This window comes from Chroicocephalus ridibundus, chromosome Z (assembly GCF_963924245.1).
Source record: "Chroicocephalus ridibundus chromosome Z, bChrRid1.1, whole genome shotgun sequence".
Classification (NCBI taxonomy): Eukaryota; Metazoa; Chordata; class Aves; order Charadriiformes; family Laridae; genus Chroicocephalus; species Chroicocephalus ridibundus.
The window spans coordinates 53,849,651-53,877,404 of NC_086316.1; the positions used below are offsets into that span (position 1 = coordinate 53,849,651).

General features: G+C 36.0%; 1 protein-coding gene across 48 annotated transcripts in view; it reads left to right on the plus strand.

Moving 5' to 3' along the window:
- Positions 1-27,754, plus strand: part of PTPRD (protein tyrosine phosphatase receptor type D) — a 1,281,778-nt gene that overhangs the window by 351,259 nt on the left and 902,765 nt on the right. For all 48 annotated transcript variants that reach the window (XM_063321198.1, XM_063321199.1, XM_063321203.1 and 45 more), the window contains one exon: positions 946-1,053. The gene's annotated coding sequence lies outside the window, so the exon portion shown is untranslated. The remainder of the gene's footprint in view (positions 1-945; positions 1,054-27,754) is intronic.

Genomic DNA, 27,754 nt, shown 5'->3' on the forward strand with positions numbered 1-27,754 from the left:
CTGGACATAGTACTCCAGGTGGGGTCTCACGGGAACAGGTAGGGGGGGAGAAATCACCTCCCGTGACCTGCTGGCCATGCTTCTCTTGATGCAATCCAGGATTCTGGGCTGCAAGTGTGCATAGCTCGCTCATGTTAAGGTTCTCATCCACCAACACCCCCAAATCCTTCTCCTCAGTGCTGCTCTCAATCCATTCTCCACCCAGCCTGTATTTGTGCTTGGAGCTCATCGCTTTCATGAAAACCTGTAAGTTTCCCCAGGAACTAAAGTGAAACTGATTGGACTATGGTTTTATGAATCTTCTTTTTCACCTCTTTTTGTAGATGGATGCAATATTTATCACTTTTGTAGTCAGTTGGGACTTTTCTTTATCTTCATTAGCTTTCAAAGGTGATAGAGAACAATTTAAAATTGAGAGACTTTCTTCATTAACCTTCAGTTTTTAAAACAGTTTGTCCTAATTTTTAGGACTATAGCCCAAAATAAGGTGAAGAAATTTAGAAAAAATAAATAGTGCTCTAAGATCAAAATAAATGTGAATCTTATTTGGATACCTATATTATATTACCTTGCTCTGAAACACTTCTATATTCTACTGCTATATGTTCTGATTTTACTTTGTTCAATATCAGCTTTTAGAAATGTGTACCTTATATGAATATGTATTTTATTTAAATATGACAAATTTAAAGTTATGACTGAACAACAGTAAATATTATATGAATTTTTTATAGAAAAATAAAATATTATTTAGAACATTTATTTATGCACATGTTGTATCACACATTCAAGGACAAATTCAGAGAGTGTAATAGTTTATGCTTGCATCCTTTGTGTGAGTGTTATGATGAACCCTTAATGTGACAGGCAAAGATAACGTAATGAATGTCTTGCTGCACTTGGAAGACCGTGAAAAAAAGTAACTGACACAATATTTTGTTCCAGGTGGGAGTAAAAAGCAACTGCTTTCCTGGCCCTTTACAGCCTAGTTAAGAATTTGACTGACAGAATGTTGGCACCAGCTGTGGAAGAGCTGATCAGCCTCAACTCCAAGTAAGTGAAGTCTTACGCATTTGGAGGTTCATTTCAGACTGAATTTACAAAGCCTGCTGATTTCTAACAACAAACATAAATTAAAAATGCAGTTTCTAAGACACTGTAGAGCACTTTGGTTTCTTGGGTTGTGTAATTCAATTTCTCATTTAAACACATCTTTAAATCTGTATGTAACTTCGTTTCTTCATAATGTTATTTTGCAAACTTAATGATATCACATTCTGATTCTTCTTCCTTTCTAGACAATTGAAAGCACTCACTTAAAGTGATGATAAATTCTTATGAAACATAAATGTAAACCATGAACATATATGCCTATATTCAATGATCAAGAAAATATAGGTAGTAATCTATTTGCTATTGAAGACAAACTGGTTTGGGTGCTAATTAAATGGATGTTCTTTCCTATTGCGTTTCTCATGGAAGAAAACATGGGAGACAATTGTGGATGCAGGACAGTCAAAGCCTTGATTCTCCAAAGGTGGTATCTTAGGAAGTCCCACAAGTTATCCCTTACTTGCTAGGAGCTAAGGTGATGGCAATGCTAAAGCCACGAAGTATAGGAATTACACACACATGAGAAAAATCTGCAGAGAACTTCTTACTGGAAATAGGTGGAAGGCACCATCTGTATTAAAACACACTTCTCATCCTTGTATTTTTAGGGTTTTTTTCATGAACTCCGGTATCTCAAACTTAGAATATTTTATTTTTCCTGATATTCTTTCCTGGTAAATGTCAAAAAAATCTTGTTTTCTATAGCTAGTAGGAGCTTATGGAGAAGATAAAGGTAGGATGTTTTTCAGTTTGTCAGATCTACTTTTTACTCACATTATAAGACAGTGTAATTTCTCAGTGAAAGTCTATTTTCCTCTTTGAACAACTGCTAAGAAACCTGGAGTATACTAGCCTGGGAAAAGGAGAAAAGGAAGAGATGGGGAAACAGAAGAAGAAAGAAAGAAAGAGAGGCAGTGAGGGTGGAGTATCAATAAAAGACGTTAATATGTCAGAGACATAGGCAACATATGATATTGTAAAAAAAAAAAAAAATCTCTGAAAACACGCTAGTGTCACTGCAAAATTAACTCTTAGTTTACATTACTTGACAGTTTGGAAATTGCTCAAAATGTTTATTGTTAGAGCTATTTGCATAGAAACAGTCTAATAGAGGAGCCAAACTCCTCATGGTGGCTGTGTTAACCTAGGATCACCAATTGCTTTACTGATTATTGGAAATGCTGATAAGTTAAATAGATGCTTTGTCTTCTTTTTCCACTGCTTGCCAAACCAAGCTAAGCTATGACTCCTATATAATATTTACTACATAAAATAATAATAAAAAAATAGGACTCTTCAGAGGTTCTCGAATGTATTGAATGAAATGTGTAAATCTTCTTTAACAGTTCTTTTTAGATTAGGCATAGAGGGCAAAGAAACTTAATCTACCATATTCTTGATTCAAGCTGAGAATAACGTTTATATGAGCAGTTATTTGTCTTTTAAAACTTTCAACTAGCAAATTTACTCTCTATGAGTGTTTGATGTGTGACTTAAAATTTTCTGTAAGAGTGAGAGCATTCCTCCAGTGATTTGGTGATTGATAGCTGCATTTAGTAAACCCTCTATTAATTATAAGCATCTTATTTTCCCCAAGTCTTTATTACTTTTTGAAAGCAAAAAAACCTGCAGCCTAAAAGGGGCTTATTAGTAGTTGCTGTTAAAGTTGAAGCCCAGCAATGCTTTAAACTAAAAAAAAAAAACCCAAACCCGAGACTTTGAGAAGGGGAGTTCTTTGTTGTTACCTGATTGCTGGTGAGAGGAAACAACTTGTAAGCAAGATCCCATCTGCTTTAGACAGACTATGTTTTTTTAGATAAAACATGAGTAACTGTAAAGTTTGGGTACAATAAAGAGAACATACCTTCAGCCTTACCAAATCTTAATTCTGATATAACTTTCTATGGCATCCTAGGAGAAACTAGAAAGGGAAAACGTCAAGGGACAAAAAAGAAAATAACTCAATATTTTCTAACATTGGTGCTCCTTTTGTGGCAAGACCTCTGTTAAAAGCTCCATTTGCCACTACAATTTATGTTTAATGCAGGCCCTTTGAGATAAGAAACCTGTAGCAGACAGAACAGATGAAAAATGGATAAAAGACATCAGGCTTCTTGGGATAAACTGACAGGAAGTAGCATCCTAAAACATCCTAAGAGCCATCCTATACCAAAAGATTATGTTTATACACAGTACGCAGTAGAGCTGCCTTGATTGCTACATGAAGTCTAGAATAGCTCCTAAGAGTTAGCAATAATTTCCCAGATTTCTTTTTTTATATCTTCTCTAACAGCCAATTATGACTGGGATACATGTGTAGAGCGGGGAAATTTCAGGCAGGAGAACCCAGGCTAGAAAATAATTACCTTTTTATCCCTGCTGAGTCTAAAGAGGATGATGGTGGCTATTGTGTAGGTATCCTGGAGACTGGCACGCTTGCTTAATATACACAGATTTTCCAGTTGACAAATTATTGGGTTTTGTTAACCTTTTGCAGTTGCTTGTGAATAGAACGGGGGTTTTATATGTTAAAAATGACCTATTCAAGACAATTAATTTTATTCTGTTTTCTGGCACAAATAAGCAATCTTCAGATTTTTAGAAGGCAACTCTAAATTACTAAGCCTGGAAAAGTTTGCTACTGGCAACGGTTTGTGGAAGAATATATTTTATTTATTTTTATTTCTTTTATCTACTTATTTATTTATTTTATACTCATGGTCTAATTGTTTATTGAAAACAGGATACTTTTTATAATTGTTTACCTGATATTTCAATATTATGAGGTCGGACAAAGAAATCAAGAGTTGTTCTAATTCTCAAGCAGAGATATTTGTATATCAGGCAGAAGCAATGCAGGGATATATTAGAGGTTACCTATTTATTCAATCAAATGCAAGGTGAAATTAGCACCAGTGCTTCTGTACCAACACACTAAATTTTATTGGATGTTTCATTCGTTCTGTTTACTTCATGCTAAAATTCTGCATCTCACAAACTCATATCAAGATCAGAGAACCTACTTAAGCTACCAGTTTACAAGCAATTTCAAGCTTCTGCTCAACAGTGCTGATCAGTCTGCTGTGTTTTATGCAAAGTGTTAAGCTAAAGAAATATCCCAGTAGTGTTTGAAGAAGGAATAATCTTTTGTTAACAAATTTAATGTTAAAAAGAGAGAGTCATAGGCAGTGGACATGTTCAAAATGTTTAGTTGATTGACAATTGTTTGGCACTTTAAAAACTGAGAAATGACATCTCATGCAAGAAGTGTATTTATGTGACATACCAGATGACCAATATTTCTGAAGTGGGAAAAGATGGTATGAAATTATTGGAGTTAACAAGCATAGTGATGGAAAAAAACCTCAATACTGTGATGTTGAATGCGAATGGTGCATACATCCCTTTGAAGTCATAGTCAATGATAGTAGTTTTATTTCACTTATTTCTTATTTCCAAGTGAAACAATTTAGAAATATCAAAATAATCATGTAAGACATGTAAGTAGCATCTTATCTTTTTAACAGCTGCTATGTAAAACGAAGCACAGAGTTGCTCTAGATCATAGACACAATATTTAACAAGTTCAGGAAAATCCAGGTCCATGCAAATCATGTCTATGCAATGTGATAACCTTGATGAAAAGACCGTGGAGAGGCAAAGATGTGTATACTTGATCATCCTGACTTCAGAAAGTCCTTTGACACAGCTCTCATAGTATCTTTATTGCCAGTATCTTATTGGTGATATATGAACCAGATAAACAGTCAGCAATGTGGGTTGAATATGGCCTGGCCTGCTGGGCTTACTGTGTTGTGAATAATAATACAAAGTCCAGCTACTGACTAGAAAGCAGCAGTTTCCTCTCAGGGAGCAATACCAGGACCAATACTTTTTAATGTCCTTCATTAATGGCCTGAATGATGGTACAGATTTCACCCTCATTATGCTTGCAGAATGACACAAAATGTTCTTCAAGCAGTCAATCTGCTCGAGGTCAGGGCTGCTGCTCAGAGAAATTATCTGATAGGAACCCCATGAAGGTGAACACAAAGTCCTGCATCTGGAAGATAACAGTAGAAACCGAGACCGACCGTCTGGATCTGCAGTAATGGTCCTGGGAGCTCTGCTGTACATTAGGCTGGTTCCAAGGCAGCAGTACATCCAGGCATAGCACTCCCACATCCTGGACTGCATGAGCAAGGGCACAGCCAACAGGCCTAGGGAAGTGATCCTGCACTGCTCTTCAGTACCTGTGAGATAGCATCTGGCTTGCTGTGTACAGCTTTGGGCACCCCAGTATGAGACAGGCATCCATGTAACAGAGATAGCCCTGACCGATGTGGTCTGGGGATGGAGTACAGAGCATCCAAGGACAGCCTGTAGGGGCTGATCTTGTTGAACCTGGGGAAGGGACAGTTTTGTCGGGGAGGAGAAAATTTTCTGATATGTACGGCTACTTGATCATAGGATGTAGAGGAGGCAGAGCCAGACTCTTCCCATAGGATGTAGAGGAGGCAGAGCCAGACTCTTCCCAGAGGTGCACAGAGGAAGGACAAGAGACAACAAACACAAACTGAAACACAGAAAATTTTGACTAGAAATAATGAAAAAAGATTACTGTGATGGTAGGCAGGTTGCCTAGAGAGAGTGTGGAATCTCCATTCTTGAAAATACTCAAAACCTGATCTTCCAGCACAGTATGCTTTAATTGGATGTGCTTTGGACAGAGAGGTTGGACTCGATGGCATCCAAAGGTCTTATCCATAGATAAGACTGTTTTGTGACTGAAAATACTAAATAAAACCATGAGAATCTGTCAAGTAGTCTCTGTTCCTTGTGCTTTTCAGAGATTTGGCCAAGATTACAGTCATGGAATTTACCTGTTGAAAGAGGAAGAGAGTTAATTTATTTAGAAACACCTCCTTACTGTAACATACAGACCTCTTTTTATTCTGGACGTCAGGGTAACCTTCTTGAGGAAAAGTATGAAAAGTAAGTGAAACGATCGGAAATTTACACTAGAATGCAGACATGCTGCATATTGTTACAGACTGCACTGAAGTGCACCACAGATTCATCTTTATGTTGGTATATATTCAATACATACCTTTCAAATAGTTCCCAAATACTTCCCTGGCATGTGGTGAAAAACTTTTTCAGAACAAATAGAATCATAGAGTCATAGAATCATAGAATTGCTGAGGTTGGAAGGGAACTTTAAGATCATCAAGTCCAACCTTTAACCTACCCTGACAAAAACCACTTCTAAACCATGTCCCTAAGTGCCCCATCTACCCTTTTTTTAAACACCTCCAGGGATGGTGAATCCACCACCTCCCTGGGCAGCCTATTCCAATGTTTAATAACCCTTTCAGTAAAAAAATATTTCCTAATATCCAATCTAAACCTCCCCTGACATAAGTTGAACCTGTTTCCTCTTGTCCTACCACTTGTCACCAAGGAGAAGAGGTCAGCCCCCATCTCTCTACAACCTCCTTTCAGGTAGTTGTAGAGGGTGATGAGGTCTCCCCTCAGCCTCCTCTTCTCCAAGCTAAACAACCCCATCTCCCTCAGTCGTTCTTCATAAGGTTTGTCCTCCAGACCCCTCACCAGCTTTGTAGTCCTTCTCTGGACATGCTCCAACACCTCAATGTCCTTCTTGTAGTGAGAGGCCCAAAACTGAACGCAGTACTCGAGGTGGGGCCTCACCAGTGCCGAGTACAGGGGGATGATCACTTCTCTAGTCCTGCTCACCACACTATTCCTGATACAGGCTAGGATGCTGCTGGCCTTCTTGGCCACCTGGGCACACTGCTGGCTCATATTCAGCCGGCTGTCCACCAACACCCCCAGGTCCTTTTCTGCCAGGCAGCTTTCGAGCCACTCTGCCCCAATCCTGTAGCACTGCATGGAGTTGTTGTGACAACAACCCCATTGAGTGGGGTCACTAATTTTTCAAGTCTTTGAAACCTTTTTTATCCTCTGTAATACAAAAATTCAGATGAACCATGAGCATGATAAGTTATATATTTTTCACAAGTATTTCCAGTGAGTAAGGTGCAAAAGTAAAGCAGAAGATTATTTTAGATTAAAAATAAAATCTCTGTGTATTAATCAATTTAGCTTAACACTTGCGATCTCGCTGACAACGAATAAATCCCAGTGAAATGAAGGATATAAACCCAAGAACTATTAGTGCTCATGTTACAGCAGTTTAAAATACCATGCCACCAGAATGCTTTTGTGATCGTCTCTTTCTAGGCCATCTTTGTCCCAGTAAATAACAGGCAAGAAAAGGAAACACTATAATACTCATTTTAGGTTTGGGAACCAAGGCACAGTAAAGTGAGTATTTGACTCCAGGAATCTGGTATTAAGCCAGAAATGGAACCTGTTGGTCTTGACCCCTGCTCCAGGGATTCAGCTTTCATCTCTAAGAGAGGCTAAAGCTTTGCGTTTGGATAATGTCAGGATCAGATTTTCACAAGCTTTTAGTAGACTGATTGGATTAGGTCTTCTATGCTTTCCCCAGAGAGCACTTATTTGATTATCAACTGATTATCCCTGATTTTAATACATATTGAAGGTCAAGGTTAATATTTTTGCAGCTTTCCTGAAGTTCTGTGTGATGGCAAAATTCAACAAGGTAGAACTGGTTATGATTTGTCTCTTAATCTTATAATCTCTTATAACTGTTCCATTTATGTGTGTGAAGATATCAGGCTTTAGAGACATACTGAAATGACAGTTCCCTTGGACACAGGAAAAGAGAAACTGTGTATGCACTGATGACTTGTCTCTGGATTGGTTTAAGTTATACACAAGGGCAAGAAAGAAGCTTAACCCTTCTGTCTCTCTATTTTTTAGCCCTTTGAATAGACAGGTAGTGAGTATGGTCAACTGCTCCTGTTACCAGTTTTGGATCTGTTATTTACACAATATTCTCTGCAGGGTAAGAAGTTGTACTTCCTGTTTGATCATCAGTAATAAGTTTTAAAGTTATATATAGACAAAACAGCAAACTGATTCATGTTAAGCATGATGAAAATCCTGTGAGTAGCATTTAAACTAACGTCTGTTAGTGTATTAAAATCGTGGCTTGACAGCATTTTACATAACTTTTACAGAATTTTCTGAATAGTAGCGTGTTTATGTAAATAACATATTCTTGAAAGCGTTTGAAACCAGAACATCTCCAAAGATAGAATTTTAAGTACTTTTGCTTATTTGTAAGTGCAGAATTTGCTGATAGTTAATAGCAACTATACTGTAAGTGTGACAGACATACAAACTACTAAATAAATGAGGCAATCTAAGACCAGACCAAACAGGAACGGTATTTGAATATAATAATCTTTTCTAGCATACCATTATCACTGCCAAACATGTAGAGGACTGAAAACTTCTGTTTTCATAAGTTTTGTAGAGGGGAACTACTCTTCTCTTTACACAAATGCGAAATTGAGGCACAGAAAAAGCAATTAATTTCCACAGTGTTATATAGGGAATATATGGAAAGCTAGGGAGATGCTTTCCCAAATCTTAGGTTAGGGTCTTGAAAATGAAGCTGTCATTTGTGAAGGGCTGTCTGTAATAGAGAAAACAGGAAGTCTGGGGCCATGACTTTCAATTTCACATACAAACTTGTGTTTAAAAAGGGGAAAAAAAAATCAGAAATAATTTATTGAAATGGAAATATGGTTTCTTTGTCATATTGTGCAGATTGGCATCATTAGAAGGTTAACATGTGTCTCTATTTCATATGAGACACATCACAAAAGGATTATTGAGGAATTTTCTCTCTCTTTTAAATCAGGTAGTATCCCTGACTGATGTCTGGTTTCTTTCTTCTATCTGTTCATGCTAGGTTGATCTCAGAACTTCGTGCACACTTGTCAGTCCCCTTGAACGAAAATCTCCTCCATCTAGAATGAAACACTTCATTTTGTAATTGTCTACTCAATTTAATAGGGTGCATAGTGTGAACACCACTCCTAATTTGAAATAATATGCAGTACATAGACAAGAGCTATCTAATTTGTCCTGATACCTCTGATGTAAAACAAGCAAATCATGTCAGCTAAAACTAACATAATCATATTTTGTTTCTAGAATTGTGGCCTAGAATGTATTTTCTACATGTAATTAAATACAAATTTCCCTATAGAAAGTGTGATCTGGTTTTCATCTCATAAAACCCCGATTTCAGCCACTTTTCACTTTCTAGACTTAAACATTCCAGCTGCCAGTTTTCACGCAAAGTTATTTGCCCTGATTCAAATATTAAAGTTTCAGCTAAAACTGTTCAGTCTTTTCCCAGGTGAAGCTTGGAAAAAATGTATTGGTTTGTCCATGGTTTTTCAAAAAATATACAGCTTTTACTTGAGATAATCTATTGCTTCTGTCACTGGAAAAGGGTGATAAATTGACAAGGCCATGGTTTGGTGTTGCTATAATTCCTAGCAAAGGCTGACACATTTTGCAAAGTGATTTGCCTCTGAAAAATCTTTGTGTACATGCTCTCTATAAAAACTTCTTAGAGTTCTTATCTACAGGAACAGAGGCATTTGGACAATGCCCTTAACAAAATGCTTTAACTTTTGGTCATCCCTGAAGTGGTCAGACAGTTGGACTAGGTGATCACTGTAGTTCCCTTCCAACTGAAATATCCTAGCCTAGCCTAGCCTAGCGCCTAGCCAATGCAGTTTTACCAAGTGTAAACTGTGTTTGACCGAACTGATTGCATTCTAACAAAATAATACATTTTGTGGATGAAATGAGAGCTGTGAAATCCATGTATTTTGTCAAGCATCACAACAAAAGTTAATAACATTAGTGATGCAATATGAAACTGAGCATTTCTTAAATATCTGTTCCAATTATATATACTGAGATTCACAGCTTACATAACGCTATATCAGAAAGCACAGGGACATGTATGAAGAGATGCATATGTGGAAAAACGTGGGGAAAAAAATCACAATTCTTTATATCTATAATATTGAAATATTCATTAATTTTATTATGTCGTCTTGACCACATGGGACATCTGTTGTTGAAACTAAAAGAACAAACAAACATGAAAAGAAATCGTCATTGTATTACAGTTCTCAGCTGTGTTACAGCACAGTGAATGGCTTTCTACACAGGCCGTATATAAACAAGTTAAAATATATCTTCAGGCAGGTCAAGACAGTTTCAGACAAAGACAGACTGATAAACTTCAGTTCTGAAAGCTTGTAAGATGAACACAAAACCTGTGATCTGCTACTAGCAATAGTGAAACTTATTTACTGCACTACCATGGGCCATGCTTGATCTGTGTTTGTCCTAATTACTAGAGACTGATACAGGATTAGTATTGAAATTGATAGAGAAATGGTCTCTATGCTGCCAGTGTTCTCTATCTGGTTTGTAGATAATGTAGAGGAGGAGTTGGTCACAAAATTCTATCGTAAAATGTTAGCTATTCATTAAATGACTATTATCTCTTCCATTAATTGCTTACATGTGAGGCCTGAAAATGTCAGAACTGATACAAATAACAAAATTAACTCATTTAAAGCATTTTAAAAAATTTTACTTTGTTAACTTATCTATATTTACTGTGGAAGGGGGTGATGCTTTCCTTTATCTCTGAAGAACTCTTTAGCTGTGATTAAATTTTATAATATGTATATATATTCTTCTGCCTTTTCTGTAATGAGTTTTATCCAAATTCAGAGGCAAATGTTTAATCAGAAACATTTGCTAATCTTTTTATTCTGAATGTAACAGCAGTCACAAAAATTATGTTGTTTTCATCTAAATATGCCAGAATAAAAACAAGTCACTTGTACCAAAATGGCTTGAATTTTTTGGAACAGAAAATAAGAGGAAACATTCTTGTCATAAATTATTAATGAAATCTCAAATTGACACTCTTTTAAAGCTACTAGGTGTCTTCTTTCCTTCCTTCCACATGTTGATTCTTATTTTCATGTATAAATAAATATATTATCCATACAACTATACATGCCGATTATATTGTTTCTGAATAAAAGCTTAGTTAGCTTCCTTTGCTGAGAAATGTTTGCAGTAATTCATAGGGAGCCACTTCTGAATTAGTTTTTAATATTACAAATCAAACATGCAAGCAAATACTGTACAAGATTAACTCTCCCTATGTTTTATCTCAGATCAGTCTTAAAAACTCCCAAACCATTGTAGTCTGGCGCTGTATGTCTTTTTTTAAAGCAATTTCAATCTGACTTACTGTTCTCTAATAAATCATTAGCATTCAAATAGTGTCAGTCAGGTTGGCAAGTAGCCTACATGCACGCAAACACATCATTGCTTGCTACAGCAAAAATCACATGTTTAAACATTCACTGCTTCAAAGCATATTAGCAGTAAATATAACACCTGATGCCTCTCTATTCTCAACACATTTAGTGAGGTTGTGAAAAGCTCAGCAATATTCCAAGAGGGCAGCTAATGCCTCTGTGGTTTTTTGTCTGTCTTTGGACGTCCTTTCTGAAGTCTGTATGAAACTTGATCCAGACCTGATGGATTTCAGGTTTCCCTCTGAATCTTACTCCTTTCAGGACAAATCGTCTCAGTGTTGACCTATTCCATCATCACTGAAAGGTCTCATGCGAATTGAACTTTCAGTTTGCCATGGACCACAGTACAATTCTTAGAGAGATATACAGGTATTTACACCGAATTCCAAGTGTGGGGACCCACAATGTCCAGCAAAGAAGAGACTGAAGGGTGATGATTACATAATAGATTCATAGATTGCATCTTCACTCATCAATTTTGGTTCCACAGTCTGTAAACAGCTCTTTAAACTGAAACTACAGTTTTCTCTGTTCACTACAGCTACTATCTTGTGCTCCTCAGGGCTGCGACCACCAACACATGGCCTGGAACCACCATGCATGAATGTTCAGCTTAGACTCTATGTGCTAAGTAGGTCTAATCAAACTGTAAAAAACAGGCAGTAGTGTATGTCCCTCTCATGTCTGACCAGAAAGGTTGTGCACTGTTAGCTAGAAAGAGAGCAGCTGTTCACATGAAATAATTAATAAAATAATTAAGAAGATTTACTGATTCTTTGGAAACTCTGCAACTGTTACTTTAAATGGAAAGTTGCCATTTTAGTAAGGAACAGCTAGAAAAGATTGTTTTTCCTCTAAAACATGGTTGAACTTAGAAGGGAAGCAGTCCTAGACAACTATAACCAGTGTGCAGGAGTTTCCCAAGGTTATTTATATTTTCTTTGAAGTGTTTGAAGTAGTCCTTGTAGAAGGTGGAAGAATCAGCGGGGACAGAAAACTGGCACTCTTCCTGTAGTAATGGACGGCTGGATCATGATGGGCAGATTTCCTGCAAAAGTATGACATTTCTGGAGGATTTGTGTGTGACAGATGAGATACCACCTGCTGAGAAATTGAAAGGGCTATACTAACATTACTGAAAATATGAAACGTTAGTAAATTAAAGGTGTCACCATCTTTTGCCTCCATAATATGTCAGGGAATATCAACATTCAGAAAAAGGTGAAAGAGCAGGGGACAACTGACTCATTTGAAACTTATTCCAGAGTCCTGAATATGTAGAAAGTAAAGTACATTGGAGGTGTGTGTCGATTATTAAGCTGGACAAAGGCCTTTAAGGCCACATTTGCCATAGCTGTCACTATTAAATCTAATATGGATATACCTAGCTGTGTTGAATTCACAGGAGAGCAGCTTCCTTGCTGAACTTGCAGTTGGTAACTATATTGCTACTTTTATCAGCTGTCATGCAGGAGAATTGCTATGCCTTTTATTTTCAGTTGTCATGTGAACACATCCAGTGTAGACTTACTTCAAGCAATGGACTAAATTAATCTTAACAAAACTTTGGCCATTTGATTTCTGAATATCTGTAGAGGAATTAGGTGCACTTTAAATTTACTTTTTTTTGAGAAGTTTTAGTTATTTTTAAGTGTGTTTATATAGAAAGGCTTAATCAGAATGATTGCAGAAGGCAAAAGAGTATACACATATACTTTGATCGTGTAAAGCATAGGTCTAACTAATAAGTTCCACATTTCAGGTATAATTACTGTTCTGTTTCACTAAATGTATAGAAAATGAAATGTTCTTTTAAGTGAATAATAAAGTTAGGTGAGCAACTTGCAGCAGGTAATCCCTAAAACTGGAGACAGTATAAATATGAGCAGAGAGCAGCACATATGGAAGGAAAAAAGAGGTTCTACCTTCTTTTTCAAAGGGGCTTTGAAATTTATAGTCCTTTGCAATGCAAAAGTAATTAGTAAGATACCCTTTTTACCAAAGAGACAGTTCACAATTTAAAATTACTGTTTTCAAGAACAGAATGTTCTGAAATAATTCTAAGTTTCCAGAACCACATGGCAAACTACCTCTGAATTTCCCTTTTCCTATATTCAAAAGGCAATATTTGTTTACTACTGAGTAGTGCCGTGCGACATTTTGCCTGTATTATTTATACAGAAACCATCCCTCCTCTAAGAAAGTTTTCACTGACGTCAGTGTGACTTGTTCCAGAGCAAAGTACTTGTCAACATGGGAAAGGATGTACAAATTCTGTTCTTAATATTTAGAGGAATATTATATTCCTTTAAGGCTCCCTACCCATGGGAGATGGGGCAAGTAGCTGACTCCTTAAACAGCGAATAGAAGCCTTCGTTTTTAAGAGCTACATCCTGCCTGTTGAAAGATTTTAGGGCTCTTAATTTCTTGTCCAGACTCAGCTGTAGGCAGCCTCCTTTCTCATGTTAGTCATAGTGTTACTAATTAAAAAAAACTCTTTCCTTTCCTTTGCTCTACCTTCTTTTTCCTGGTAACTTTGTATTAAAAATGTGAATTTGTTTCAGAAGGCATTGAGGTTAATACAAGTAATATCACTTCTAGTGCAAAGATCCGAAGTGCTCTGTTTTATGTTATTTACTTATTTGTCTTTTGCTCTGAATAATTAAGATGTGTGAAAAATATAGCCACATAAGCAATAGTTCACAAACTACTGACTAATTCATCGATTACTGCTGCTTTGAAATATGACTACAATTTGTGCTGACACTTAGAAGTAACATGATTTAGGGAAAACACTTTCCCAATTAACATTATAATGTATAACTTTATTTAAAGATCATATTACTATGTAAAACCTATTAAATAGACAATAGAATTCCTATCACTAGTGCCCAGATATTTATGTTATAGAAATTCACAGTTATTTAAATATTTATAAAATGAGAGTTGAGAGAAGCACTTTTGAAAAGCAGTTAATAATGAACAGACATCAAGGGAGCCATCATTATAATAGCAAAGTGCTTTGCAACTCCAATAACTTCACTGGTGCAGAAGCAGGCCATCAAATTTAATTAAAAGCAGTCAAAAATAAGCTGAAAAATTGAACTGCAAAAGCCTATCCTTTGCCAGCAGATGAAGGCAAAGACAAAGAGAGAAGGGAGAACCTTGAAAGTAGTAATGAATTGATAAGCCTTCCTGCCTGCAACTTGTAATTCGTTCTGTCAGATTTTAGTATCAGTTAAAGTAGATTAATAGAACAATCACTGATTCTCTATCTTAAATCTTTATGCACAGTCCCTCTACTATGGATTTCCATAATAAATGAAATTCTGAGAGGGTAAAAATTTAGATTCATTTCCTTACTTGCTCATTTTTTTTAAAATAATTTTGACATCTACATTTGCTGGATACAAGCAAAGTCTTCAAAACAATTTAGAGACAGAAATAAACATTTTTATTGATTGGATTTTTTGGTTCTTGCAGGGAGGTTTAGTATCTTTTTACCCTACAAAGGTAGATATCACCTGGAACATGAAGTATTGACGTCTCCATCTGCCACTAGAGGTTCCCATGGTGAAATGAAAGATAAGGAGACTCATTTGTAATGTAAGAGGGCTAGCAAATTTATTGCTGCTTTATATGCTCAGATTAATGTGGATATATGCAAACTGTACCACAAGGACAAAACCAATTTACCCTAGATCATTTTATTTTTTATAATAATGTGCTTTAATGAAGCTAAAGCTTCCCTGCTGTGACCTTATTATGTTTTCCAACATCAGTGAGAAATAGATTATGTTGAATCATAACAGAGCTCATGAAACAGTTGGAATTTTGAGGCAGAAGATCAATTATATTTTAGTGGTCAATACAGAAATAGGAAAGGCAAAAGCCAAGTAGATTCTGGGAAATAAACCAGTTGAAGAAAAACGTAAACAATTCTAATGTCAGTCAATGTTACATAGTACACTTCTTATAGTAGTTATTAAACGCACAGTAGTTTCCCAAGATGGAAATTTCCACTCTAGTAGAGGTTTTAGGAGGATTGATATTATTTTATAAAACAAAATGAAGTAACTAGGAAGTGTGATGTTGAAAGATTGAAAAAAAAAATTTACAGCAATATGAACATTTATTAATTTATTTTTGGTAATGGATCAATCCTTATGAAATTAAAAGAAGTACTCTCAGTTAATAAACCTGTAATTTATTGCCTGCCATTCAATTTTCATCAGTTATCAGAAACTGAATTAATTAAAAGTACAAATCAAACTTCTCCCCCACTCTATTCCTTCTCCTTCAGCAGCAATTACAGTTAGTGCCGTTGAGCTCACAAGAAAGCTAGCATTGAGTTCAGGAGAAAACAAGTTTTCAAGAAAGATTTGCTTATAATCCACTACATACTAAGAAAGATGCTCTTAAGATCATTCATTCTTGCTGAAATTCCCTGTTACTTTCTGCATTGTTATATTTGATTTTATATACTCTTTACATTAAAGTACTGCTTAAAAAAAAAAAAAAAGAAAAAAAAATGAGAATAGAGTCTGCTACCCTCAACTTATATTAAGAATCTTAGTTTATGTGTTATGTATGAAGATCTTCTTGGATATTAAGCAAAGCAACAGAAGCTTTCTTTGTACTGCTGATATGCACAAGACATGCATGATGGTAATAGATATTAACTTTGATTTTTTTTTAAGTTATTTTTGCATGGTTCATAGCCAGTCTGAAGAGCTATCCAGTATAATATTAGAACTGAATCTGGAGTAAATATGTGCCAAGGTCTGTAATATTCTTTGCATTCCTACTGGCCCCACCTGTGAAACAAGCCATGAAGGACATAAATATCCCCATATGTCAGCCACCTAAATCAAGACACTTGAGTTCTAAAGTAATAAGCACAATGAGTACAACATGCCACTAATTAGTGTTTTCACATTCAGGAGGATCTAGGACTCTCCAGTTCAATAGCATTTTTTGACCACACCCTTATAAAGGAGGTCATCTTGCTTTTCCCTCACCTACAGCAATAAGGCAGTGATAAGTGGAGAAATTCTTTTAAGCAATTACTAAATGAAGGAGTCTCAGCTGCATCAGTGTCTGCCTAGACACAGTGCCTGCCTGTCTCTCTAGAAAGTTATCAAGAAATAGTTCAAGAGAAGTGACTGGTGAATGTACTTTTCAGACTGTTGTGAGGTCCCTGCTCTTATCACAAGTCATTTATTGCCAAGAATGTAAAGCCAGGCTGTGACACAGAGATGTAGTCATGGTCAACCTGGAAAACAGAATGAAAGAGACTTTAAAGTTCTCTCACCTCCTTACAGTGTGAAATCCTAAATATCAACTTGGTATCCATTGGCCTGGAGTGATCATGCAAATACCTTTTCAGATGGTGCAAGCTAGGATATGAAAGAATAAAACAGGATTACATCTACCATTCTACTGTAAAACCATTTTTTTTTATTTTTTCACATCTCTGTCAGTAATCCTAAAAAAAGAAAATAAGTTTCTCCTTACAGAAGTCTTAAAATACTTCTGAAGTGAAATCTGAATAAAAAAGAAAAATATGGTGCTTACATTTGAACATCAATTCACTATCAAAAGTCTTAATGATCAATACCTGGTGCAAGTATTTTGTCTTGTTAAATGAATGTCAGTCTTAAGTGCACACCTTGGTTTTGTTTCAAAGAAAATGGTCAACAACCAGATAACCTTGGCGATAAAACCAAGTTAATGATAACGGAGCTCTGATTTCTAGTAACATACCTGTGGAAAGCATTTATAATTTGAAAGCCTTTCATTTTTTATTTGTTTTTCCTGTTCCTCCTTCCTTTTCTTCTTTAAATAAAAGCTTCTTTTTATGCATAAATTTAAAATTAAGGTTAACTTTTCCCCCCAAGTCTCTGTAGTGCAAATCTGTGTCCAGAACTGCATAAAATCAATCAAACGTAGATACAACTTATAGAGGACATTCTAACTATATCTCCCAGCTTTATTATCAGTGGGGTGCTGCCTCTAACACAATTAAATTGAATATTAGCTAACATTCTTTAATCAACAGCTTTTAAGTAACTTACCAGCTAGTGCGGTTTCATTCTTTCTTTGATCTTCTACTTAATCAAGGGAAATTCTGTGGTACCTCAAAGTTAACTAAGTTCAGATCAGTTTTTTCAATGTGATTTAATTAAAAGATATGACCATGTCTAAGATTTATCATATTAATGGGATTATATTTGACATTTTCCTACCCAAATATTATTTTTCACGTTAAAATACTGAAGTATCATCCAAAAAAAAAAAATTCCAGCATTTCCAAATGAATTTTAAAGAGTCTGGGGAAGAAACAGTCTTTAAAAATCACTTACATGCATATTTTAGGACTTAAAAGCCTAAATCATTAGTATAGTAGTATGAATGTAGATTGATAGGGGTTTTTTTCCCTTGTAATATCAAAATACTAAAAATATTCATATTTTACAGAGGAAGGGGGAAAAAATTAAATGTTAACAAAGATACAAGGATAGTAGTACCTGATAGTTCTGAATGGTGACTGAGTTGATTCCAAGCAGTTCTGAGTTTAGAAACACTAGTTAATCCTTGCTACTCCCTTGAAAAGTAATGCTTGATGCATCAATTAACATATAAATAAAAAACATGTTCAGGATTTTTCCATTCATGTTTCTATTTACCTCTGTATATGTTGAGCTATTATTGTACTTTACAGACTGTTAAAGCCTGTGTCACTTCGGTATGAAGTCTCATATATTCAACTGAAAAAATTTCCTGTTTATATTGAGCTGGTGCTAAAGACTCTCATTCAGCCTGTACCTTTGAATTTTAATTTGAAACCTACATATATCACGATTAATTTGGATTAGCTTGTTGTTTATTAGCTTTCTCCACCACTTTGAAGATACATTGCTGAGGCCTCAGGTCACTAACCGATCATTTGTCTTGCCCTTCTCCTTACAAACACTATTATTAAACTTAGAAAGCACCAAGTAATTTTATTTTCTAAGTTGAAATAATCAGTGTGTTCTAGTTCAATAAAGTTGACTTGATGCATGACCAAATGTACAGATGCATAGAACAGGATGCAGTTTAACTGCTGTCTAGGATATTTAAAAAACATTTAAATTTTATTTGAAGTTGTATTATTGTTAGATGTTAATACATTAGGAAATAATGAAATTTACATATAGCTTGGAATATGTTTTAAGAGGTTTACATAGAAAAAAAAATCACTTTTTCTTTGTAATCATACTAGAAAAATAAATTATTATAGTTTTTTAACACACTTTTATTCAACTGAAACCTGATTGCTTCATTTTTTATGTAGTCACTGAATATGGCATAGTAGTTTCAGAAAAGATGCAAAACAGTAAATTATTTGTTGTTTAGGTACTTTTAAATAAAAGATCCCAAATATTTAATGCAAGAATTACTATGACTCTGCATTCTTATCTCAACATGGAAATAAATTTCTAATTTACACTATTATTAAAATACTTAAATATCTAGGAAAATGACATCAGCAAATATTATTAAAATTAATTTCCTTATGGTTTTAAGTTATATGTTTGGGGAGGGAGTGGGAGAAAATTACTTGATGTTTATTGTAATAAAGTGTGTAGCTGGCATGAAATTTCAGCTACCACTGCTCTTCCAGGAGAATGTATGGTTTTGACAGTGTATGTGCGTTTTGTTTTATTGACTAATATTTTAAAATTGTGGTGTTTCTCAATTTATGGAATAGTATGAAATGTCATTTGTCATGCTTAACAATTATGTATGGTCTCCTAGGTAAGAATGATAGTGTACTACATATGGAGGCTTCCTACTCTGTGTTCCCAAGCACTTTGTTTGTTCCTAGTTCCAAATAAGGGAAGGTACTAAAGTGTTCTCAGTGGTGAGGAGAGGTGATTTCCAGCTTAGGAACAGTAGGCAAGGAGGAAGTATTCTCCAGCTGTGAGGCAGTAAACTCCTGAAAGTACTTGTTTCCAACAATTCTATGGTGCCTCAGAAGGCTTATTTTCAGTGCCTGATGCAGGGTTCCTTGAAATAAAAAAAACCCTCAACCTGCCATTGTCTCCTCAGTCTTGAAATGTTCTCTTAATAAGCAGTGATTGTTATTAGAATGGTTTACATATTTTCTGTTGATACAGTTATTCAAAGTTTTCAGGCTTTTCATTTGTAGGATTTGGTAAATCAGAACTGGGTATCAATCAGGCTTAAATTTATATTAATAATTTAAAAGCAATTAAATAAACTCTAAATGCATTGGTAGTAAGATGAAAAGTAAGAATAATATTAATTAATTCTCAATGGAAGCACAAAGCTGTTAAAGCACATTGATGAGAGAGCAGAATTGTTTACTTCCTTTGTCATCGTAGAAGTCTACTGCAGGGGTAACTGAATCAGATAACTCGGGGTGCAATGGGAAGGGAACATTTGGAGATTACTTGGAAAAAATAAGCTCTTTCAAATATCTGACACATTCACACATTCATTAACACTTATCTTTAAGAACATTTAGACAACAGATGAGGTTCCAGAAGACTGAAAAATGATTAATATATTTTCAGGCTTTTAGAAGGAGCTGCTGAAGAATTATAGATATGCCAGAATAACTTCAGTTTTCAGAAAAACACTGGGAGAGATAATAAAATAAACTGTATTTGCACACCTGGAGGAAAACAAGTAGAAGAAAAACAGCCAACTTGAATTTATTCTAAGCATATAATGTCAAACCGACTTAATTTCCTTCAAGAGAGTCTAACAGAAATTTCAGAGAAAGTAAAAATAAAAGTATATGCCAGTATCATCCCTGTACTGAGGCTTTTATCACTGTCCTGTAGGATATTTTTATATGCTAAATTGGGAAGCACAGTGTTCTAAGCGAAAGTTCAATAACAAGTATTAAAAATTGTTTGGGTAACCTTACTGAAATAACAGCTATTAGTGGCTTACTGGCAAGACAGATATCAAGTGCTATTCACTGTGAAGTTGCCATAGATCATAGAATCACAGAATCATAGAATCATAGGGTTGGCAGGGACCTCTGGAGATCATCTAGTCCAACACCCCTGCCAGAGCAGGGTCACCTACAGCAGGTTGCATAGGAACGCGTCCAGGCAGGTTTTGAATGTCTCCAGAGTTGGAGACTCAACCACATCTCTGGGAAGCCTGTTCCAGTGCTCTGCCACCCTCAGCGTAAAGAAGTTCCTCCTCATGTCTAGATAGAACTTCCTATGCTCAAGTTTGTGCCCATTACCTCTTGTCCTGTCACTGGGCACCACTGAAAACAGCCTGGCCCCATCCTCCTGACACCCACCCTTGAAGTATTTAGAAGTGTTGATAAGATCCCCCCTCAGCCATCTTTTTTCCAGACTGAAGAGACCCAAATCCTTCAGCCTTTCTTCATAAGAGAGGTGTTCCTGTCCCCTAATCATCTTGGTAGCCCTTTGCTGCACCCTTTCCAGCAGTTCCCTTTCCTTCTTGAGCTGGGGAGCCCAGAACTGGACACAGTACTCCAGATGCGGCCTCACCAGGGCAGAGTAGAGGGGGAGGGTGGCCTCCCTCCACCTGCTTGCCACACTCTTCTTGATGCAGCCCAGGATGCCATTGGCCTTTTTGACCACAAGGGCACATTGCTGGCTCATGGTCACCCTGTTGTCCACCAGGACTCCCAGGTCTCTTTCTGCCGAGCTGCTCTCCAGCAGGTCAGCCCCCAACCTGTACTGGTGTATGGGGTTATTCCTCCCCAGGTGCAGCACCCTACACTTGCCTTTGTTGAATTTCATAAGGTTCCTCTCTGCCCAACTCTCTAGCCTGTCCAGGACTCTCTGTATGGCGGCACAGCCTTCCAATGTGTCAGCCACCCCTCCCAGCTTTGTGTCATCAGCAGCCTTGCTGAGGGTGCACTCTATCCCTTCATCCATGTCATTGATGAATATATTGAACAGGAATGGACCCAGTACTGAGCCGTGGGGAACACCACTCATCACTGACCTCCAACTAGACTCTGTGCCCCTAATCACGACCCTCTGAGCTCTGTCTTTCAACCAGTTTTCTATCCATCTTACTGTCCATTCATCAAGCCCACTCTTCCTAAGCTTCCCTATGAGGATGCTGTGGAAGACCTTGTTGAACGCCTTACTGAAGTCAAGGTAGACTATGTCTACTGCCCCCCCCTCATCTATCCATCCAGTCATGCCATCACAGAAAGCTATCGGATTAGTCAGACATGATTTCCCCTTGGTGAATCCATGTTGAGTACTTCTGATAGCTTTCTTTTCCTCCACATGCCTTGAGATGATGCCCAGAACGAGCTGTTCCATCATCTTTCCAGGGATGGAGGTGAGGCTGACCAACCTGTAGTTCCCCGGCTCTTCCTTCTTGCCTTTTTTGAAGGCTGGAGTGACACTGGCTTTCCTCCAGTCCTCAGGCTTCTCACCTGTTCTCCAGGACCTTTCAAAGATGATGGGGAGCGGCCCAGCAGTGACATCTGCCAGCTCCTTCAGCACTCTCGGGTGCCTCCCATTGGGGCCCATGGACTTGTGAATATCTAATTGATCTAATTGATCCCTCACTCAATCCTCCTCAACCCAAGGGAAATCTTCTTCTTTCCCCATTACTTCCCCCAATGCCTGGGACTCCTGAGGGCTGGGCCAAGCAGTAAAGACCGAAGCAAAGAAGGCATTCAGTAACTCCGCCTTCTCCGCATTCTCTGTCACCATGGCTACCCTGTTTCATTCAACAGTGGGCCCACAACTTCTCTGGTCTTCCTTTTTCTTCCAATATACTTGTAGAAGCCCTTCCTGTTGAGCTTGACATCCCTTGCCAGGTTTAATTCCAAGGCGGCCTTGGCTTTGCTTGTTTCATTCCTGCATGCTCTGGCAGCATTCTTGTAATCCTCCCAAGGGGTCAGTCCCTTCTTCTACTTATTGTAAACTTCCTTCTTCCACTTGAGCTTTTTCGGAAGCTCCCTGCTCAAGCATGCAGGTCTCCTGTGTCCCTTGGCCGATTTCTTTCTCTTAGGGGTGCACCGATCCTGAGCTTGGAGGAAGTGGTCTTTGAATACAACCAGATTTCTTGAGCCCCTTTGCCTTCCAGAGACCTAGCCCACGGGATCTCTCCAAGCAGTTTCTTGAAGAGGTCGAAGTAGCCCTCCTGAAATCCAAGGTTGTAATTTTACTTTTTGATGTTTTGTGCATGGTACCCATGATCCTGAACTCTATCATTTCATGATCACTACAACCTAGGGTGCCCCCAGCCTTAATGTCCTAAGATAAAGCAATCTTCTACAATTAACCAGCAATTAGGAAGAAGAAAAATTTTTTAGGTGTTTCACCACATTTGGAGAGCTTTCAGTAATGTTGAATGCAGGATTAAAGTACTGTAGCAAATGTTGGATTTAGCCTGTATAATGTTGTACTTTAGCACAAATACATTTTTAAAAAATTACATTTGGGAATTAACAGTTCCAGAAACACATAGTAAGGAATAGCTGTCTTGATAGACGAAGTATTGACATAACCTCCGAAAACTGACCTCTTTGGAAAAGGTGAGACATTTGTAAAGCCTAGAGAAACACAAGAAAGTAGTTTAGAACTTCAGAAAGCTTTATCAACTAGAACAGATTGAAACACCTGGAGTTATGATATCTAAAAGAAGAGTTGGATAGGAACTGATACCAGTCTCCATAAACCTGGCAGCCTGCTCCAAAAAGAATAAACCGTTTTTCCTGTCCATAGTGTCTAGAAGTAATGAGATTATATGTGAAATTTTGATTAGACTATATAAGAAGTAAAAGAAGTATAACTTCAATGATAAGTATATATCGTGCAGGTCGTAGAAAATCCATAATTTAAGACCTGCAGCAAAAAGATTTTAAAAGCATGGATTACATAATTATTACTGTCCTAGGGCAAGGAGCATCTTAATGAGTCCCTTCCAGACTTGTTTTCTGTTATTGGTCCTATAATGTGCACTAAAATATCCTAGTTATACTTTGTTGATAATTTCTGATGGATATTCAAGCAGCTTTTGTTCTTTCTTTTTCTTTAAAGAAAGTCTTTCAAGTGCTAAAGCAAATGCACAATTCTATATAGTATAATATTATATGATATATAATACTAACAAACAGTAATTTTTTATAAATAATTCAAGGTTATTTTAACTCATCAGGCAAGCAGGCTTTCATTTTTGCACGGGACTTTAAGACTGTTGGTTACATAGTGTCATTATATTTGCATGCATAATATATTAAAAGATAATGCATTTTGAGTGAGCAGGTCATGAAATGTATTTAATTTAATGCTAGACTACTTTCTGTAGCAGTTGTCATTTATTAATACACCAACTCTAAATAAATGTGCATACATTTCCAGGAGGAAAAAAAATCTTTACAATTTTTTGGTTGCTAAACTGGAAAGAGCATTTACCCTTCAAAACTGCAAACTAGTCCTTAAAATCCATTAATCAGCATGTTAGCCATCCATAGCAGAATTTTATGAAAAACATCATGCTAACCACACATTTGACAGACATGCTTCTTCAGGTAGAAATCTGTCTCCCTCGTTTAATTTATAATGAGCAAAGTACGTGCATCAGCAATCAAAAACTATTAAAGTCTGTAAAAGCAGAATCTGAACTTTGCATCTGAGTCTCATCTTTATTTCTGAAAGAAGGCTAAAGAGGAACATTATTGTTCCCAAGGTGTAGGCAGTACAAAATCCTGTCAGAATAGGCCTTTTTTCTTTAATAATTCCGTATAGTGTTGGCTGCATAGTTTACCAGATAGCAACTTAGCTGAGGTAGGTTTCAACTCCTGTTTTGGAGACTGGACTACCAATTGGCATAGGCAAGTTATTTCCCATCTCTTTGGGAAAGTTTCTCCATCTGTTAAATGCAGATAATTATTTTGCTTTGTGTTTCTTTACAGTTACAGAACATCCATTCTTTCATTTTGACATTTACTAGTCTAGATATAAATATAATACTGACCACTGGGTTAGTATCTTGTTAATTTGATGGGCGGGCAGGCAGTTAGACAAGCTATATCTTCTGAAAAGTTATGATGCTTATAAGCTGTTGTGTCTTGACATCAGCTGAACAACCAGTTTTCAGTAATTTGTAGAATAATTTGATTTACTATTAGCCCACTTTCTTATAATATGTACACATAAATGCCCAAAGAAATTTAGTATCTTCTATTTCCATGTTTATCCATTTCAAAGCTGTTCCTAGAACAGATTTAATGTCTGAATTGGAAGATAGCTGGATTTTGAAAACTGACTTGTATGTAAATCATGTCTTTCAACAGGCAAACTGGTTATCTAGATAATTTTAAAAACAATTTTATAGATATCATCCCCAACTGAAAAAAAAGAGTTAGATAATACATTTGGAAGTGTCAATGTAAGTACAGGGAGAAAAAAAAAATCAGTAAAGCATTTGGCATGTTTCAAAGCACCTTATAGTGCTAGTACTGGTGTGAAACCCTCATATGATTTGTGCATACTTTAAGAAAAAAACACAGGAATCAGTTCCAGGAAACAAAAGTCTTGAGATGTTAAAAAAAAAAAAAAATCAAGGACAATATATCCTTCAAGAGGCTTTAAGTTTAATCATTTAATTGAAAACATTGAATGTTTTAAACTTTAACTTTAAACTTTTTAACTATAGCTTAAAAAAATAATAAAAATACAGGGAATAAACCTAAACTGAATCACTTTCTATGGAAGTAAAATTGTGTAGAAATCCAGAATTTGATTTTAAGCTGGCATAGTTTTCCTATGCACATCCATATTAGTTTCATTGCTTTTCACTTGTGGAAAAATGTTATTTAACCAATATCTACTAGATTTGAATGGATTCTGTTTTTCACAAATCTGTCCTGTTCAGTTCTTCCTGAAATAATAATTACGAAAAGGTTGATATATTGGATACAAGAGATTAGATTTCAAAGTTATTGATTCTATGTTCTAGTTTGAATGTTTACAATCAAATACTTCACTGAATCTGTACTTAGCTAAATAACGTGGCCTGAATTTTTGAAGTTTAGGACACTGAAGGTCTTAAAATTAAGTCATTGTTCCTGCATTAGGAGAAAAATATACATAGCCAAAACATGGTTAGTACATAGCTGTTTCTCTCAGGTTCTCCTTTCTTTTTTTCCCCTGCTGTAGCAAGGGCAACAGCAAAATTTCTCATTTTCTGAGTGGAGATACCCTCTACAATTGCAAAGAAAAGGGTATTATCTTCCAAAAGCACAAAAAAATATATAACATTAAACAGAATTCAGTGCTAATCATGCTAATTTATTTGGGAGTGCTAATCATGCTAATTTATTTGGGCACTAAATATGTTCAAAGGTTCAAAATGTTTAAAGAAATTAAAAACAAAGTTAAGAGATTTGAACATTATATGGTGTTGATAATATTGAATTCTAATTCAATTGGATAAAGCCAGAATACATATGGAGGATCTATGTTCAGTTAACCTTTCCCTACATTTGTATGATTTTTCCATTCACACTACTGGGAAATACCACTGTTAGAGTGAAATTTTTGCTTTCATCATTTTCTCATTTCAGACCATGTTGCTGATTTTGTATTTCTTTTCCATATATGTTGCAACAGTTAGATCTTGTAATAAGAGGCAAATATATTGTACTGTCATAAAAAATTTGCTTAATACTGCTTAGGGAAAATCCAAAAGAAGAAGCTGAACTGTGATGAAACACAGCTATTAAACGCTATAGATTGGATATAAGAATAAACAGATTTAGGTACTTATATACAAAATTTATACATGCTGTTCTCTTTTTTCTAAAGGCAGCTCAGAAAATTTTATTTTGAAAAGTTGGGTGTAGTATGCAAACTGATGAAAAATATGTGTGAATTTAGATTTGCAAAGAAATCATCCCGTGACTCGCCTTGCGGTTGTGATTCTGCATGTAAGTCAGTCAGTACACGCTTTAACTGATTTCACTGATTTAATTACTCAACATTTATGTTCAGATTTAATTTTCATTTTAAAATTATGTAAATTTAGTGTCCAAATTCATAAGCAATTTTGCTTCAGTGTAGCTGTGTTAACTTGTTCCTTGCATTGGATTCTGCTAATCAGATGTGATTTACTGTGTTAAATGACACATTGCTTTATCTACGTTAGCAAAAGAAATTAGAAATTTATTTTAGAGGGAAGAGGAAAGAAAGAGAAAGGGAAGTAGTAATTTAAAATTTGTTTCTATTCACTTATGTGGGTGTATTTTTCATCTGTGCCTAGGGTTTAAACTTTCTCCAGATCGTCATGCCACAGAAATATACCACAATGATTTATAAGTCTCTATTACCAGATGAAACCAATGGGATTTAGGTAACAAGACATTTTAAAAGTCTTAATAAAATCTGCACTGTTATACACCCAAGCATATTTTACAATCTGCCCACTGTATCTATGCCATTTTTAAAAATGGAACTTGATTGCATACACTTAGTCACTGTTTTTGTTTGTGCATACACTAGACCATAGTCAATAAGATGCTGAAACCCATCCTTAGTGACTTGAATGTTCTGTTAGAAAAAAATTATATCAAATCTATTTAGAATTAATATTGGTGATTTTTGTCATAGCATGTTGCTGCATTTATTTTATTATTCCAAACATACACCACTGTATGATTTGTTTCTATGCTTGTTTCTTTAAATGTTGGTTTTAAACCATCGATTTTTTATTCATTCCATTATGGTTTTGTCATTTTTTTCTAAATATATACCCAGTAGGACCGACTGTAATTAAAGACTTTAAAAGGATTATGTGTTAGCTTTGCATACGGCACTTCCCTCATGTTTTAGTGTATTACGACATTATGTCTTACAGCATTACAGATTTCTGCAGCACTGGAAAGCATAACAGAAAGAAAGTATTATGTTGGTGTAGACTATTTCTATCATCTCTAAAAAAGTTCAGCAGCCATCTCACATGACATAGCATGACGTGATCAAGATCACTGTTTCATAAAGGGCTGCAGGGGCCAACTTAAGCAGTATATAAAATGGAATTAGTGGACTCAAACAAAAATATCTGCTTAGAACTATATTGATATATGTCCCAGATTTATGTGATAATATCCTAATGATAAATTGCAGAACAACGTGATGAACTGCATTTGTTGCGTAACTTTGCCCTAAACTACAATTTGGGAATTACATCAACTTTCCATACTTCAGAGCAGCTCTGAGTAATCACTATTTCCTTGTGTCTTTGGGTTAAGGAAGGAAAATTATTGTTAATTAAGCTGAAGA